The 18,233-nt window shown below is 34.9% G+C and overlaps 1 protein-coding gene across 13 annotated transcripts in view; it reads left to right on the plus strand.

Moving 5' to 3' along the window:
• Nucleotides 1–18,233, plus strand: part of LOC136033249 (IQ motif and SEC7 domain-containing protein 1-like) — a 359,466-nt gene that overhangs the window by 270,137 nt on the left and 71,096 nt on the right. The window lies entirely within an intron of this gene.

Consider the following 18,233-nt stretch of genomic DNA (forward strand, 5'->3'; position numbering starts at 1 on the left):
TATTTTATAATATACTATATAGGTTGAAAAGGTGCTCTTTAATAACCTTGTGAAATCAGCATTTTCATTATTTCGTTCGTGTTCGCTTAAGGAATATCCGTACATCTTCGCTAATCTTTTCCAGGTTTCGCACAAATGCCTAGACCCTTTTTTCTATAGGAATCAAGATATGGAGGAAAAAAAAGAATTCGAGATAAATTCAGACACTAATGAGTATGAAAACTGGGAGAAAACTGACAAAAAAGAATTTAAAACATTAAAGAATTTGTATTTGAATTTATAAAAATTGTGGATGCTAAAAAGATAGCGGACACATCTTCGCGTGTCTCTTTGCAACCAATGTGTCTCTGCGTTCATCCTTTTTTTCTCCCTCTGTTAATTGGAGTTAAAGGAAGAAGCATCCCTAGGCAATATTCTTCTGGGGTGGAGGGGGTGTTGCTTTTACCTACCTGCTGGTCATTTTTCACGATCGATCAGATGAAAATCAGTACAATGCTCTAAAATCGTGGTGAAGTGGACAAGACTGCAGTTAAATCGACCTAAACTCTCTAGCGACCAATTGAACACATCTAGAAGAAGTATCCCCATACATGACGCTCCTGGCTGTAGGGTCATATCATCTGGGTAAAACGTAGGCTCAAATTCTGGAAGACATTTAATTTGTAGTTGTTCAGAGGGTCAGGGATCACTAAAAAAAAGGTCCGAAAGCAGCGCTTTTTTCACCTACGAATTTGTGGTTGGTCTACCCAAAATGCCACGAAAGAAAATTGTTTTCTCCAAAATTTCCTGAAAGTTACTGTTTGTAATTGTTAAAACGTTATCACTTTATACAAGTCATTAAATTTTGTTTGTGCCAATTTTTGGTGAAATTTCGAGGAACCAAATTTTCTTTCTGGGAAATTCGGGAAAACCCCAAAAATTCAGGATAATGAAAGCACTGTCCAAAAGTGCTTTTAGTTTCTTCTATGACTTTATTCATAAGTTTCAATTACGAGTTCTTTCTTTATTTTATTTTATTGCTACCGCGCAGACTTGGCATGTTCCTTTTTCGAACTGATTTTTTTTCAAAATTTTGTTTCGCTAAAGCTATTTCTTTATTTCCTAAATTTTATTTTAATTTTCATATCTAAAGGGCAAGTTTTTAAAGGGCGGGGAAAAATTGAACCTTGATTAACAAGCTCCACTGAGGTCCTCTCTCGAAACAAGTTTCTGTCTCCTGACCCCCCCCTTAAATCAAATTTAAAAAAAAGAACACGCAGCTGCTATAGTAAGATATACAAAAGAATTCAAATGATCTGTTATGCATAAATTCTTGCGATTTCATAGTCAAATTTTTACAACTTTCGACCCTCATACCTGAACAAACGTAGAACTCCGTAAGAGACGTCGATAGATATATTCCAAGTCCTACGTATTTGTTTTGTTTAGTGTTTCAAAGTTTATTGATAGAACTAAGAGCCAAGACTTAAAGTAGGTCTGAAGTTTCAGTGCCAGGATTGAAGAGAGAGTTTTGAAAAGATTATTTCGGTTTCCAAGCCATTATTATTTCTAAATGAATTTGATTCTAATTCAACGTAGATATGCAAAAAAACATCCAAACCATTCAGGTGGGGCACCCAAGCCATGTGAAGGAGGGTCAACAATAGGGGTGCAAATATGGTAAAATAACACTTGATGACGTAATCTTGTAAATTAGCGTGATGTGCAATAGCTGAAGCTAGACTAGGTATAATTACGCACAAGGTATAGTTAAGTAGTAGGTATAGTATAGTAGTATAGGTATATTAGGTATAGTTACCGACAAAATTCAACTCACGAAGAGAGAAGAAAAGACTGATAAAATTCAACCAAGTAAAACTCACCCAACTCAAAATCCATCCTGGTCAAGCTTAACCAGTAAAATCGAACCAACATACACAGAATTAGAGAGATGCAAAATTGACGCTATTATTATACTCTTTAGATGGAGGGGTCTCTGACTTTCAGAAATCATATATACCATGTGGTTGTGTCAAGCATGGTGAAAGTTTGCGAAGTGTGGCGGAACTCTACCTTGTATTACGGGGACTGCCACACTTGGCAGAACTGTGCGTGGCGCGTGTGCCGCTCCAGAATTTGGAATCCAGAATTTATTTTTGTTCCTATAAAGCGACAAATCATATCTTTCCACCTCATGTTGACCTCCACGGTAGGCCGTCCAAAACTCCTCCCCGAAAGCTGAACATAGGTGCCCATGATAACGGCCATGGCATTCTATGATCAATTTCGAGAATTATACTTCCATTGTGTACTCCCATTAATAAGTGTCATACTAAACATTAACACACCACAATGAACTTTTGTGGCTTGTGCATCTGCGTATTTCATAGTTATGTTGAGATTCTAGTATGTTATTAAGCGATTATTTCGTTAGTTCCGCTACGAAAAAATGTTACTTTAGTAGACGAAAATTTATAGGGTATTTAAAAGCTTTGGCTTGCGAAAACTCGCATTCTAGGGTTTGGCAATTTAAGTTAAACATTTATTTAAAATTTATTTTAATTAAAAATATAATATTTTAAAATATAATTTTAATATTTTAAAATATAAAATATAATTTTAAAATATAATATATACTTACTAACGTACTTATGGGTTTTTCCTTCGCACAGTATCCGAGTAAATCAGTTTAAAAATTTTCTTCAGTTTTATGGGTTTTTCTTGAAGTTTGGGATTTTCCTGTAGCTTTTGTGCGTCAATTTTTTTAATGGTTTTTGGCGAATGCGAAATTTTACAAAATAAGATGCAACTCATGGCCATGCTAAGGATGATTTCTTCCTTCATGACTTAAGGCTAATGGTCTTTTTTGTTCCCGCCCAATTTCTGAAACAGATTCTAAGAATCTTAATAACGCCACTGCTAGTATCTATTCGATAGCAAACTCGTTTATGAGACTTGACAAAAACATAAACAAGTGGGAGAAAAAAACAAAAGATGTTTGTTTAGCAAAAGCACGTTAGATTCTACGGAGATTAATTTAAATGAACAGGTTATGTAAAAGAAAATATACCCACTGCTGAGCTAAAAATAGTGTTTTCTTTTGCACATCAATTTAAAGGGTAATCCTATATTTTTTCGCTCAGAGATTTTGATTCGATGTGCATTGAATGCAAATGGTAGAACTTGTACGAAAAGTAGACAAATCTTTTATTTTCGAGATGGGTGTCTGTTTTGAAATGTAAAGCGTGAACTCTCCCAAACCTCAACCGAGACCGAGTCCGTTTGGAAATGAAAATTGTTTGGCTATTGGGAGAACCCTTGGGTATTGAGAATTGCAAGCAGTTAGCCAGGTGGGTGAAACACCCACCTGGCTATTTTCTTTTAATCTTCAGTTCTCGAAGTCCACCAGCCCCCAAACTTAAACCTCGTCATGTTACTTCTGAATTCCTTTTTACAAATTGTGATGAAAATGAAATAAATGAAATAATTATGTGTATGAAATAACAATCCTGTGGAGTAGATGAAGTATCGTTAAAGCAACAAAAACAATTGTTATTTCTATTTTGACTCATCTGATTAATTTATCACTTGAAGAGGGAACTTTTCCAGAAAGACTTAAATTAGCCTGAGTGCTACCCCTTCACAAAGGGAAGTCAAAAAATGAACCGAGTAATTACCGATCCATTTCTATTTTACCTTTTTTTCGAAGATTTATGAGAAAGTAGTCCATGAAAGAATGTATGATTACCTCCAGGAGTAGAATCTTCTGTGCGATACCCAACTTGGCTTTCGCAAAGGACTTTCTACGGATATGCACCAGCTATCTGGAATTCAATCCCCTTGGAAATCCGGAACTCAAATAACCTTACTACCTTCAAGCGAGCAGTGAAGGGTCGTTCCAGAAATACTGTTTAGATTTGAATATCATGCGGTCCTCCTCTTTTCGATCTTTTCTTTTATTTTCTTTTTTTTTCTTTTCTTTCTCTTCGTCACTCCCCTTTTTTCTCTTTTTTTTCTTTTTTGATAAATCCAGTTGATTCGTTGTTTCTGTTAGTTGATTGTTTAATTATTCTTTAGTTAAGTTTCTGCCCTAGTCAAGCACTTTTGTGCTTTCCTGGCCGATTATGTACATGGAATTATTTGTTTTTATTTAAATATATATGATTGAATTGAATTGAAGAATTCCTGCGAACAAAACTCTAGCACAGCTTGCATCAAACAATAAGTGCGTAATTGGTAATTTGATGTGTGTGTGTAGACTTGTTCCTGTGTTTGCGTACGTTTGTGTTTTTGTGCTCCTCAATCTCATCCTGCTAAATAACTAAGAAGACTAATCCGCCATTCCATCATAAATTTACTATGAAAAAGTAGCACATAAACAGAATTGATGGAAATAAAACTAATTTATTGGGAAGATAACAAGAGGAAAAGTTTGTGTAAAACGAAAAACTCAATGCATACCCGTACTAATGAACTTATTTTGGAAGAAATATAGCCTCTCAGGCGCATACGGGTTAAAGCACATAAAAAAGAATTTTTATTGAAATAGAAGAAAAGCGATAACAGTAAAAAGTTCGGGATTTCCCAAAAGGAATTTAAAAACCCTTGTCCATCGTATCTGCCCCCATTAAAATACAACAACGAAAACAAACAGTCCGCACATGCAAAAGTAAACTACCCAAAGAAAAAGGATGAATGTTTGAGAGGTTTTTCACTCTCAGAAATCATATACCTCAGGTGGCTAGTACCAAGCATGGCAGAAGTGTGCCAAGCATAGCGGAACTGTGAGAACAGTACTAAGAGTGAATGATCTGTGCCAAGCATGACATAAGTATCCCAAGCATGGCAGATGTCTGCTAAGTCTGATACAAGATCGTGATTTCATAGCAATCTGGGAATGTACATTATACAATTAGGCTAGTGAGTTAAGTAATTGAAAATTAAAGAGCCATTTGAAACAGACGGACAGAAAATAAAATCCTTCAATGATCTAAATGTGAAACGGTCAAACATTACTGTCTATGCATAATTGACTGAAAATGAAGAGAAATAAAAATAAATAATTATACCAAACATAAAAGAAATGGGTACTGCTATATACAAATAATTAAATCCTAAACGATTAAAAATTAAAATGAGTGCTAAAGTTAAACCAAAAAGGACACAAATTACTGCCCATAGGAGTTCGACTAGAGTTCCGTTCTAACCGTAAACCAAAATAAAAAATTGTCGCTAAATAGAATCTGTAAACCTTAATTGTTGATGTTTCCTGTAATTAGTATATTAAACACTAAATAATTATACATTACACATTCAGTTCATTTTCAATATCTTTCCAGTCACCTTGATTTTTATAGTGTTTTTTTTTGTCAGTATTTTGGAATTAATAAGATGAAAGCTATTTTCCTTGTAATAAGATTAGGGCATTAACGTTATTTTGTGTTAGGGCGAGATGCACAAGATTTCGGAAAGAAACTTAAAGACGCTTTAATTAAATACCAAAAATGAACGAATTGTACAGAAAACGTAATAATTGTAGGAAAAACTATAAAAATCACAAATACTAAGCCCAAGTAACATACAAGAAATTTATAAGAAAAAAACTAAAATTGTTTGTATTAAATGTATTTAATATACTTCAGACCAGATAAGAAACTTCATTATTTTTGGACATTGACGAAGAATGAGACAGAAATTTATGGAGGAAAAAATAATTTTCCTTGCCAATATTTTTTAACACATTTTTTTTTATCAAACACGAAGATTTATCTATTCCAAATCAGACCAAATTATTTCTTCAAAATCACTGTTTTCATGCATTGAGTTCCTGGTAAATTCACTGTTCTCCCCCGATCCCTTCTGTGCGTTTTTTTTCTTGCTGTTCACTTCAACTCGACTCAACCTTCTTTTTTTTCCTGTTTTTATTTCTTGAGACAAGCTTGAGTCCTTCGGTTGGTGGGCTGTTGTACATTTTACAGACACAGGTTCTCTGATTTCCATATTCCTTGCAACCCTTGAGTCTAAAATTTCAGGAAGTAAGGATTCATTCCAGAAGGCTTCAAGCTTCGGAAATATTTTTTCCCAGTAGTCTTTCGATCGGTGAACTGTAATTATTTCCCAATCCTCAATAGAGTTATAAACTATTAAGTGGCATACCATTTTATCCAGTATCTCGAGTTGGCCTTGTATCTGGGCGAAATACCTGTGATTTTTTTTTAGCTGAAGACCTTCACTGGATAATTCAAGAAAAAATGCTTTAACTAAATTTTTTGACTGGGCCACATCATAAATGGTTTTGAACTCTGGTATATTATGCACCGTTTTTATCTCTATAGGTGTGCCATTAGGGAGCAGCCCATCTACAGATGCAGCAAGATACTGATACTGTGGATGCACACTGAGTCCTATTTGATCTCCCTTTACGACTTTTAAGTTGAATTTGTTTTCATATGCTTCTAGTGCCACTACTTCTAAATCTAAGCCCTTTTTCATTAGGGCAGAACAGAATCTAGGTCCCAAGTTTCGAATTTGCTTAACAATTGGGGCAACTCTGGTGCTGTTTTTTCTGGTTGCAATTCTGTGGAAGTAACTACTAGTTATTCTCTTAGATCTTTCTTCAACCCAAGTGTCATTTTTGGATTGGCCCTTGGTAATGTTGAACAAAAAGCTTATACTGGCAAAATCCAATTTTAAATTCTCGTCAGTATATTTTTGTATGGCCAAATTCATTTCATCAGAAGTCATGTCTGGCTTATTGCAATTTGGTCCATAGTCACGATTACCAAAGTTATAGTTTCTATTTTTTAACTTAGCAACGTGTTTTCCTCCAAGAGCACTATAATAACTGGTCAAATTACGTTTAGATATTACACGGAGTTTAGCCGTTTTATTACAATATTTTTTTGTTACGCTAGAAGGACTAAGCCCAAAAATATTTTTCCAAGCTAATTGATGCCATTTTGGACCTGAATTATAAGCAAGACTTGCTCCATGAACTCTTGCATGATATGAACCTCGTTTAGACCGGCTTATTTGCTTTCCTCCGATGAATTTAGCAACAACTGACATGTAGCTTTCAGCTAAGTTTGTAGTTGCGTCATTTCGAAGCTGCTCTGCTTTTCGACACACAATATCGACCTCTGTCATAACATCTTCAAACACGTGCAGGGGAAAATTATTCCACAGATCTTCTATTTTACTATTCACGGTCAATTCAGCTATCTTAGGACATCCAGAATCACATTTTGTGTGGTTTCCGAAAACATGGTACGGACCTCTTTTTAACAAGATTTTCAATTCTTCTGCTGTTCCATTATTTTCAGAATTTATTTTTATCGCACCCCTTAAATTTTTTGTCAGTTGCTGGATAATTCCTCGGGGAAGACATTTTGTGTACAAACCTTTTTTATTTTTGCACAAATTATATAGATGGGCTGTATAGTTTTTTGTGACGTGATTTGCACATTCATGTTTCCGTATGTTGGAACCGTAGGAAACACTTTGTTTTAGCTTATAAAAAACACTGGAATCACCGTCACCGATAAACTCTAAAAACTGTAATCCGTGCATCTCCTCACTGGAACGAAAGCCTTCAACTAGAATATCTGTTTCCATGCTCCTTGAATTTCCGTTATAATTCAGAAAGCAGAAATGATCTTTGGGAATTACTTTGGCGTTTGCAGAAGAAAAACATATATAACAGTATTTATTTTTTATGCCAACATATAACAGTTTTTTCGTAAATGCATCTATGATAACTGCAACACATCCTTTGGCCGAATAATCGTGTCCTTTGCTACGCTTATTCCAGCCTCCATCACATATCACTTTTGTCCAGTATGAGTCCTCCTTATACCTATCATCATGAATGGCTGATTTTAAGGCCTCTCGTCCATTTTCTAGCAAAATTTCCGATAAACTATTCATCCAAGCATTACCAAGCTGCCTTTCAATACGGGAATAAACTATTCGTGACATTGGTTTCACTCCAAGCACCCCGAAGAATTCACACAGTGTAGAATACCCTCCTCCACTACCCATGGCTCCCCAAACAGCCTTCGAATTCAAGCAGCCTTTAAGACTTGATTTTTTTTCGGAAAAAGCAACCTGTGTCTGGTCCGTAAAACTTGAAAGATATTCTTTTACGCTTGTTGCTGGACATTCTGGTTCACCTTTAATCCTCTTTTCCCAGTTACACTTATTACACTTAACTTTCAGTTCAGTTTTCAGGCCTTTCTTTTCTAATTGCTTTATAATCAATTTTCCGTGATCGCAACTGATTTTGTGTCTGAATGCTGAAATTACTTCAGCAAGGAAATACTTTAGATTCACAATGCAGTTTCCATCTGGAATTCCAGATAAGTCTATCTCAGTATTCGTATCGGGGCAATCAACACCGTAAGAACCACTACCGTTTCCCAATTTATTTGAATCGTCTATGAGAGGATTTGCTGAAAATTCTTCTGAAATTTTCGATCCATTTGACAAATTATCTTTATCTTGTTCTCCAAGCAGCACCTTTCTAAAAAAAATGAAAAGAACCATAGAAAAACAAAACAGCGACCCGGCTCAATAGTAAACGAAAGTCTAAAAAACGAAATTTTGATACTAATAAATACGTCAAAAGAATCGGATTTTAATTAAATTTAGTCCTACCCATCAGAAGATAAGAGCCTGAGAAAATTTGTCTTATTTTGGAAAAAAGGGGGAAACACGCCCTAAAAGTCATAGAATTGTTTTGCCAGAAGACTGATCAAGGGTGCGTGTTTATTTGTTTTTTGTTTTCTTTTTCCCAGGGGTGATTGTATCGACCCATTGGTCCTAGGGTGTCGCAAGAGGGCTCATTTTAATGAAAATGAAAAGTTCCAGTGCCCTTTTTAAGCGACCAAAAATTGGAGGGCACCTAGGCCCCCTCCCACATTCATTTTTTTTCTCAAAGTCAACAGATCAAAATTTTGAGATAGCCATTTTCTTAAGCATAGTCAAAAAACATAATAAGATGTCTTTGGGGACGACTTACTCCCCCATAGTTCCCGGGGGAGGGGCTACAACTTATAAACTTTGATCAGTGTTTACCTTGACCTGATGCCCACTTAAATGGACAATCTGTCTTGGCTTTTTCTACAATTGGCCATGACTTGACTTTTCCCACAACTATTCCTTTTAATTAAAAGTCAACGGTTGAGGGGTTTTGGCTGAGGGGGGGTAGAGGGGAGGGAGCTACGTTGAAGGATCTTTACTTAGAGGAATTTGTCACGGGGGAAAATAAATTCAATGAAGGGGCATAAGATTTTCTAGCATTATTAAAAAAAACACTGAAAAAATAATAATGAAGAAGTTTTTCAACTGAAAGTAAGGAGCAGCATTAAAACATAAAACGAACAGAAATTATTACGCATATGAGGGGTTCATCTCCTCCTAAATACCTCGCTCTTTCCGTTAAAGTAATTTCAACTATATATTCTACGGACTTGGTGATTCTAGGGTCATTCTTAAAGAACCGGGAGAAAATTTAAGCTTTAGTGTAAAGAGCGAGGTATTGACGAAAGGGCAAACCCCCTCATATATGTAATACAAATATACAAAGTTCTAGGTGCTTTTATAAGTTACCAAAAATTGGAGGGCAACTAGACCTCCTCCCCCACCCCATTTTCTTCAAAATCGTCAGAACGAAAATATGAGAAAGCCATTTAGACAAAAAAAGATATGCAAATTTCGTTGTGCGGTTAGCCAAATCAAAACATGCATTAATTTAAAAACGTTCAGAAATTACATAAAAAAAAAACAGTTTTTTTTAACTTCAAGTAAGGAGCGTCATTAAAACTTAAAACGAACAGAAATTATTCCGTATATGAAAGGGGTAGTCCCCTCCTCAACGCCTCGCTCTTTACGCTAAAGTTTCTTATTGTTTTAAAAAGTATAGTTGTGAGAAAGAGTCAAACTTTAGCGTAGAGAGCGGGACATTGAGGGACTACCCCCTTTCATAAACGGAATAATTTTTGTTCGTTTTAATGTCGCTCCTTACATGCAGTTAAAAAAAACTTGTTTTTTTTTATTTAATGGACAAGAGGGAATGAAACTTGTATATGTAATTTTTACTTACCGGTATTTTAAATTCAGCCACCTTTTGTTGATAATTTTCTTCCTCATATCTCAAATGTCTTATTGACTTCAGTTGACAAGTCAACTAATCAGAGACACAATGCCTTGGAGGCGTAATGCCTAAAATTGGATAAGAATCCCGCCTTTTTTTCTATTGGCTGATGAACAACGCTATTAAGCCGGAAACAGGGGTAAAATAAGTAAAAAGTAAGCACATTTTGAAATTGTATTTTTCTGATTTTGCTTTCAAACTATTTATGATAGACATCAGAAATTTTCTGTAATGGTTGTAGATTATAAAATCTACATATGATCCAAAATTCTACCCTCTGGAGCCAACTTCATACCTTCTAGCAAGAAAAATGTTGAAAATAAAAAATAATTTTTTGCACCGTTAAAAATAAAAATATAACAATTCTGCAACCAACATTTTTTTTTAAATACTGGCAGGATGAACTAAAAAAAAAATCTACTGTCATTTCCCATCCACTAAATTTTTATTCACCAAACTAAAATAACTTGATTTCTTTTTTTTGCACAATAGGTAAAGCATATACAGAAAAAGTGAAACCAACATTTTTTTCCTTTTTAACTCGAGAGTCATCAAAAAAAAAATCAGTTCAAAATCACCAAAATCGCAGAAGTTATTCATGATTTTCTATCATAGGAGAAATAGCATTGGACACAAATTAAGACCATTAGCCTTAAAGGTAAATTTCCATTCCGACTCATTTCAATGGGATATCTTTGTATTAATCCTTTGCTCACAAAATTACCTTATCATGTTACCAGGAAGATAGAAATTACGATTCGGGGTAAATTCCTAATTCGTACCAGAGCTGCTGCAATTTGACCTTACAAAACTTGAGCTCATAGTGCTATTGAAAGTAGTCACATCAGGTAGCTAAGCCCCTGCTGATTTAGATAATTGATAAATAACATAATCAATTTCCCAAATATTGTTTATTATATACCTGAATAGATACCAGGTACTATTGAAAAATCATCGTAAAGGTTCGTTCACACTACTCCGTAAATTCTTTAACATTAGCATTACTGAAGACTATGTTACGTCACACAATCTTACGGTGGAAATATTGTCCATAGGCAGTGCCAAGTTGATACAAGCTCTGCTTAGGATTTTCGGTACGCGAGTTTATGCTATGTTTGGAAAAGTCAGCCTAGCCGTAACAAAGTGGAATTCCTCGATAAACAGTTAATTAATTTTGAAAACAAATCGAATAAAAATTTCTTCGCCTCTCATTCAAAGCTTTTCACTTGAATATCAGTTTTATGTTTTTAATTTTGATTAGTTTGCGCATTAAGACTGCGACGATATTAGCTCACGATCATGATGATTTTATGAATTTTTACGCCAACGTATTTTGAAAGGCCTTGTTTAAGTGTGAAAGTTTATTATACTTAACGTAACCTAGCTTAACCACTTAGCATGGAAATTAACAACGTAGTGTGAACGCCACTTAACACGCAAACACGCAAAGAGGCAGGAAGTATTTGATAAGAATGGCGGGAATCAAAAGTGTTAAGTGAATCGTGAATAAAATGATAACCATTTTGTCAAATACAATTTATTTCCTTGATTTCAGACATGGGCATATCCAGGCATATCTTATGCCTATATCTTATGCCATGGGCATATCTTATATGTATTTTTGTAACGTTTTTACGAGTCGGATTTTTCTTTTTTTTGGGGGGGGGGAAGGAGGGCTCAAACCTGGTACCCCCTCCTGCATACGGCTAGATTCCGGTCATAGACTTATTGCCTGAATAGATTCCAAATAGTATAGAAAATATGTTGCAATACACATGCAGGTAGACAGATATCAGTCAACAAGAACGGTTGAAACGAATGGTTTTCATAGAAAAGCAGTGATAAAAAACCGTTTTGCCTGGGAAATCTTTCCCGAGGGCATGGAGAAAAAGTACAAGGAGCTTGCCAAAACACATGCTGTTCATTGCAAATCATAAATTAACTAGCCGAAGAGGTTGTCTGTGAAGGCCTCCCCCTGGGTTCCAAGGTATTCTATATGTGTACGTCTCTAGATTATATGTATGTGAAAACACGATAAACATCCGGTTCTTCACCAGGATGGATTTTATTGGATTTTCAGGATTTCCAGCAAAATCCTGGGAATATTCTCTTTTCTCAACGAACGCAGCAAAGAAAAAGATATTTTAGACAAACGTTCCTCCTCCCTTAAAAGAATAGGTTAAAAAAAAGTATGTCCGGAAAAATCATGTTGGTATTAATTCGGGGCACTGAAAAATGATAGCCAAGACAGTAACGTCAACTTGGGGTGGGGGGGCATTCCCCCAAGTTCCGCTTCTGAATTTTGAAAAACATTTATTTTTCATTGAAAAATGCCTTTTTTTACATTTTCATGAAAAAGCTTGAAAAATATGGCAAACTTGTTCCCTGCCCTGAAAAAATTTGAAAAATAAATTTTACCCAATGTATCTCAATTCACGAAGATTGAGCAGAGGTGGGCCTGAATTCTCGTGAATTGACCCCACTAAGCCAAGAATGCACTTTTTCAGTTTCGAGCATAAACGTTTTTCTGAGCATAAAAAAACTGAGTTATGAAAGTGAGATAGAAATTCATTTGAGGAAATGGGAAGATTTTATTATAAAAATTGTAATTTTTATAATACTTTATTATAAAAATATAGAAAATAAAATAGGTAAAAATAGGCAGAATTAAGGAAATTTACGGAGAAAATCATATAATTTTGATATAATTTTGATAATTTTGATTGTCAGGAAAGGGGTAGCCTACTCATCCGTTCTCAGGCTTTAAAATTGTTTTGTCTGAAATACTCTTTTTCCCCAGCGCAGCAGGGAAACCCAAAGCATTATTTTGAAATTTTCCTGACGCAAGTTGGCAGAATCTAGAGAGAACCTAGCAAGCATAAGCAGAACATTTTCTCTACTGTGTGTTTGTTTTATCCAGGGCAATATTCTCAATATTGCTCACATACTGACATCGATAATCGATTGAAAAATTGACAATTTTTTGGAAAAAGCGGTTTTTTAATTTTCCAATTTTCACGAAAACGCCCAGTATTATCACCAAACATTAAACCATGATTTGTGCTACACGTCCAGTTATACGGGCTTGACGTTTGGAATTCACTGGGCTAAAAGTTACAAATTTTGTTATCTCACGCTGTTGCCATATTTCCCCAAAAATGTTAGTATTGTCTAATTACAAAAAAAATGTTTCCTGGGGATAAGAAGAGAGATTGTTATGTAGTTCCTTTTTTTAAGGAACATGACGCCAAGTCGATACAGTAGCGTAAATTGAGTGGGGACATATGGGCATTTGTCTCTAAATTTTTTGCCTTACCTAGATTTAGAAAAATCCTTTTCAGGGGAAATTTTGATTGAAAATGTCCTTTTTAGGTATTTCCTTTGAAGAAAATAATAATAATAATAATAAACAAATTGCCCCACCTTAATTTTGAAAATACGCCTTTCTCCCCCCTCCCCCTCCACTAAATTTTGTGAATTGATACTACCAAGATAATAAAGTCCTGGGCACCAATTCACGGAGTTTATTAATATTTTAAATGAAGATTTTTTTTTTTGTATAAATTTAAGGCGGCATTTTTGTTTTTTCTTCGACTGTTTTGCTATCAAAATACACGAGTTTATTTATAAATCAAAGGAGGGGTAAATTGCCCTCTCCAATTGGTGCCCCTGAATAAACTAATACTGTCCGGTTGTAGTTTATGGCTTCTTTTTTATATAGTGAAATTACGTAAATGCTTTCCTCAAAGTCGTGTTGCAAATGGTGCCACAATTGCGTTCCGTAAATTGAATAAACGGCTTTCAAAACCCGGGTGCTCAAAATCACAAAAACCTATCAATCAATTATATTACCAAAAGACCCCCAGATAACAAAAGATTTTTTTTCTTATGCTCATAACGCCCCTCACAAAGCTACATTGAACAATTTCTGATTTAACAATCGAAAGATATTTTGTAATTGACGAGAATGACAATTAATAATAGCTGTGAAGTAATTTCTTGCTCAAATATGGAATATATTCTGATAAGCCGAAGAAAGATCTCTTGACATTGAGTGATTATTCGTTAAGTTGGTTTTTGACCAATAGTTTTACATTATATCCTGTCTTATTCAGAAGTTGCCATTGCTCTAAATGTTGTATCATGTTTGCACAGAGATCCAACCTTAGAGAGAAATGAGAGATTTTTTTTTTTTTTATCGAGAATGGGGGTCATACACCAAAAAGAGTACATTTTTAGGCCCCTATTTTTCTAGGGGCTCAGAGTTTGGACCAGGGTTAGAGAAAGGTGAATTACCCCCTCCCCTATTACAAGACCTTATCCAGGGGGAGGGTTAGAATCCCTCCCCCAGAGACTTTGAAAAATTAATTTTTTCCGTGCCCCCTCCTGATTTCAGTGGATTGACGCCACTGATGACGCATTGTCAGCATCATTAGGTAAAGGAACAAACGAGTTCGTTTATGGTACAGCGATCGTTCTCCCTCAACATTTCCAGAAAAAGGCAAATATCTTTTGGATGCTTAGTCAAGCCTAAATATAAGAAATTTCCTCGTTTTTAAAGCAAATGACCAGGGTGTGTCTTTTCCTTCTTCAAAAGACAATAACATTCATGTTTAGCGACGCAATTCCATTTTTGTAGTAAATGTCCTGTTATGTTAGTTTTGAGCATGCATTGACTGCATAAAATCAGTAAGTAATAATTTTGTAACTAGCAGCGTAGCCTGTAAGATGGCAGTAAAAAAAGTAGTGAAATAAATCCTTACCTATGCTCTTTTATGGGTCGAAAATTCCCCCCCTCCCGACAAAAAATAGAAGTCCTTTCCCCAAAAAACTGTCCCTGAAAGTTTCACCCCCTCCCTCCTAGATTGGATGCAACTTGTACTAAAAAAGAATATAATCCCATTATTCTCTTTTTATGTCCTTAAAAAGTTGGGTGCTCTTGCTTTCGAGATGACTAGGCTTGAAAGTTTGATTTATACCTTAGGTTTATTTATATATTAAATAAAAAAAAACTAATTTTTTTTAGCTGAAAGTAAGGAGCGACATTAAAACTTAAAACGAACAGAAATTACTCCGTATATGAAATGAGTTGTCCCCTCCGCAATCCCTCGCTCTTTACGCTAAAGCTTTTAATTGTTTTAAAAAATAGAATTGTGGCAAAGAGTCAAACTTTAGCGTAAAGAGCGAGGGATTGCGGAGGGGACAACCCATTTCATATACGGAGTAATTCCTGTTCGTTTTAAGTTTTAATGTCGCTCCTTACTTTCAGCTAAAAAAATTATTATTTTTTTTTAATTTCTGAACGTTTTTGAATTAATGCATGTTTGGTTTTGGCTCTCCGCACATAAATTATTAAAATGAAATTTGTATATTAATTCTTTTTTTGGCTAAATGGCTTTCTCTTAGTTTCGATCAGACGATTTTGAGAAATAGGGGGTGGAGAAGGAGGTCTAGTTGCCCTCCAATTTTTCGGTTACTTAAAAATGCAACTAGAACTTTTAATTTTTAACGAATGTTCTTATTAGTAAAAAATATACGTAACTTAAAAATTAACTTACGTAACAAACCTTCATAATCTTGTATTTTTATTATGTATACGAGGGGGTTTGTACCCTCGCTAATACCTTGCTCTTTACACTAAATCGTAAGTTTGTCCCAATTCTTTAAGAATGACCCCTGAATCAGAAAGGCCGTAGAATACATAGTTGAAATTACTAAAAATACTTTAGCATAAAGAGCGAGGTATTTATCTCCTCCTAAATACCTCGCTCTTTATGCTAAAGTAATTTTAGAACCCCTCATATGCGTAATAATCTCTGTTCGTTTTAAGTTTCAATGCTACTCCTTCCTTTCATTTGAAAAAACGTTTTCATGTTTATTTTTCATTGTTTTCTTATAGTAATGCTAGAAAATCAGGCGCCCTTTTCATTGAATTTTTCTTCCCCCATGACAGATTCCTCCAAGGAAAGATCCTCCAACATAGCCCCGTCCCCTCTGCCCCACCCCCAAACAAAATAAAATCCCCCTGAAAACGTCTCTACACTTCCCAATAACCATTACTATATGTAAACACTGGTCAAAGTTTGTAACTTGCAAGCCCCTCCCCCAGGGATTGTGGGGGAGTAAGTAATCCCCAAAGACATAGTTATTATGGTTTTCCACTATACTGAACAAAATGGCTATCTCAAAATTTTGATTCGTTGACTTGGGAAAAAAATGAGCGTGGGAGGGGGCCTAGATGCCCTCCAATTTTTTGGTCACTTAAAAAGGGCACTAGAACTTTTCATTTCCGTTAGAATGAGCCCTCTTGCGACATTCTAGGACCAGTTGGTTGATACGATGACCCCTGGGAAAAAGAAAAAACAAACAAACAAAGAAACACGCAACCGTGATTTTTCTTCTGGCAAAAAAATACAAAATTCCACATTTTTGTAGATAGGAGATTGAAACTTCTACAGTAGGGTTCTCTGATACGCTGAATCTGATGGTGTCATTTTCGTTAAGATCCTACGACTTTTAGGGGGTCTTTCTCCCTATTTTCTTATATAAGGCAAATTTTCTCAGGCTCGTAACTTTTGATGGGTAAGATTAAACTTGATTAAACTTATATATTTAAAATCAGCATTAAAATGCGATTCTTTTGATGTAGCTATTGATATCAAGATTCAATTTTTTAGAGTTTTGGTTACTATTGAGCCGGGTCGCTCCTTACTACAGTTCGTTACCACGAACTGTTTGAAAGCTAATGTTCACCATTTTCTAATTAAGCTATTTTTATGAACTTTCAATTTAAACAAACAGAAAACTCAAACTTAAAACGAACAGAAACAACCACAAACAGGAGGTACAATAAACTTGATAAAAATTAAAAAAGACTCGAATAAATACTAGATGGTGCTAACAGACGAATAGCCTGTAGAACCCCCTACTCCTTCTAAAAAAAAAGATTCGTTAAGATTCCACGACTTTTAGAGGGTGTTTCCCCCTATTTTCTGAAATAAGGCAAATTTTCTCAGGCTCGTAACTTTTGATGGGTAAGACTAAACTTGATGTATTATATATTTATATATTTAATTATATATTTAAAAATATATACTTATATAATTATATACTTATATATTTAAAATTAGCATTGAAATGTGATTCTTTTGATGTAGCTATTGATATCAAAATTCAGTTTTTTAGAGTTTCGGTTACTATTGAGCCGGCTCGCTCCTTACTACAGTTCGTTACCACGAACTGTTTGATAAGTGTAAACGGCTTACGCTGTTGTCTGGAAATAGTATTTAAAATTGTTATTACCTCCGATACGATACGACATGGAAAAAAAAACAGATAATTATTGTCAGGATCAATGTATGATGCACGTACTGATTAATTTCGCATTACATATAAATCCTGGTCAACATTAAAATAGCTTGGCAGTAATCAAGCCGAATACATGTTTTCCAATTTTTTAACTTATGGAGGAAATGCTCAAAATGTTTGCTTAGCTATTCCCAAAGGAAGGATCAGCAGGAGAATGTAAAGCAATATGATAAAAGTGTAGTTCAACATATATTTTCCTGCTGATCTTCCCTTTGAGATCAACATAGTAAACAGTTTTTGGCAATGATTACATAAGTTCGAAAGTATTAGATACGTCTTGCAATAGCGACGATATACCTCTGGCTTGGAATATCACTAAATGTACTAAATCGTGTGGAGATTCAATAACCCTATTTTAATAACCATTAGTGACGTTGATCAGGCATTGCTAGTAACGGCTAGATTAATTCCTCAAAAATTAATTTATCAGAAATTAATTAATTTCTCAATTGCATGATGTCTAAGTCTTTTTTTAGATACTTAGGGTAAATCAACTCTTAAAATTATGAGGGTTGTACCTCTTGCAAATTTGAGCTATATTGATGCACATTGTTTGACATTCAACATAAAGCAGTTATTTGACACTAAAATAAAAACACTTATTACCCCCTCAACCCATCTTGGGTCTATTCGTATTAGATAACCACGATTTTTAAGTTTTTCTTTTAGTTTTCGGTCAGTATCATTTTTTTCAATGTTGCCACTTTGAACCGCGACAATAAATAAGCAAATA

Source organism: Artemia franciscana, chromosome 11, assembly GCF_032884065.1.
Source record: "Artemia franciscana chromosome 11, ASM3288406v1, whole genome shotgun sequence".
NCBI lineage: Eukaryota > Metazoa > Arthropoda > Branchiopoda > Anostraca > Artemiidae > Artemia > Artemia franciscana.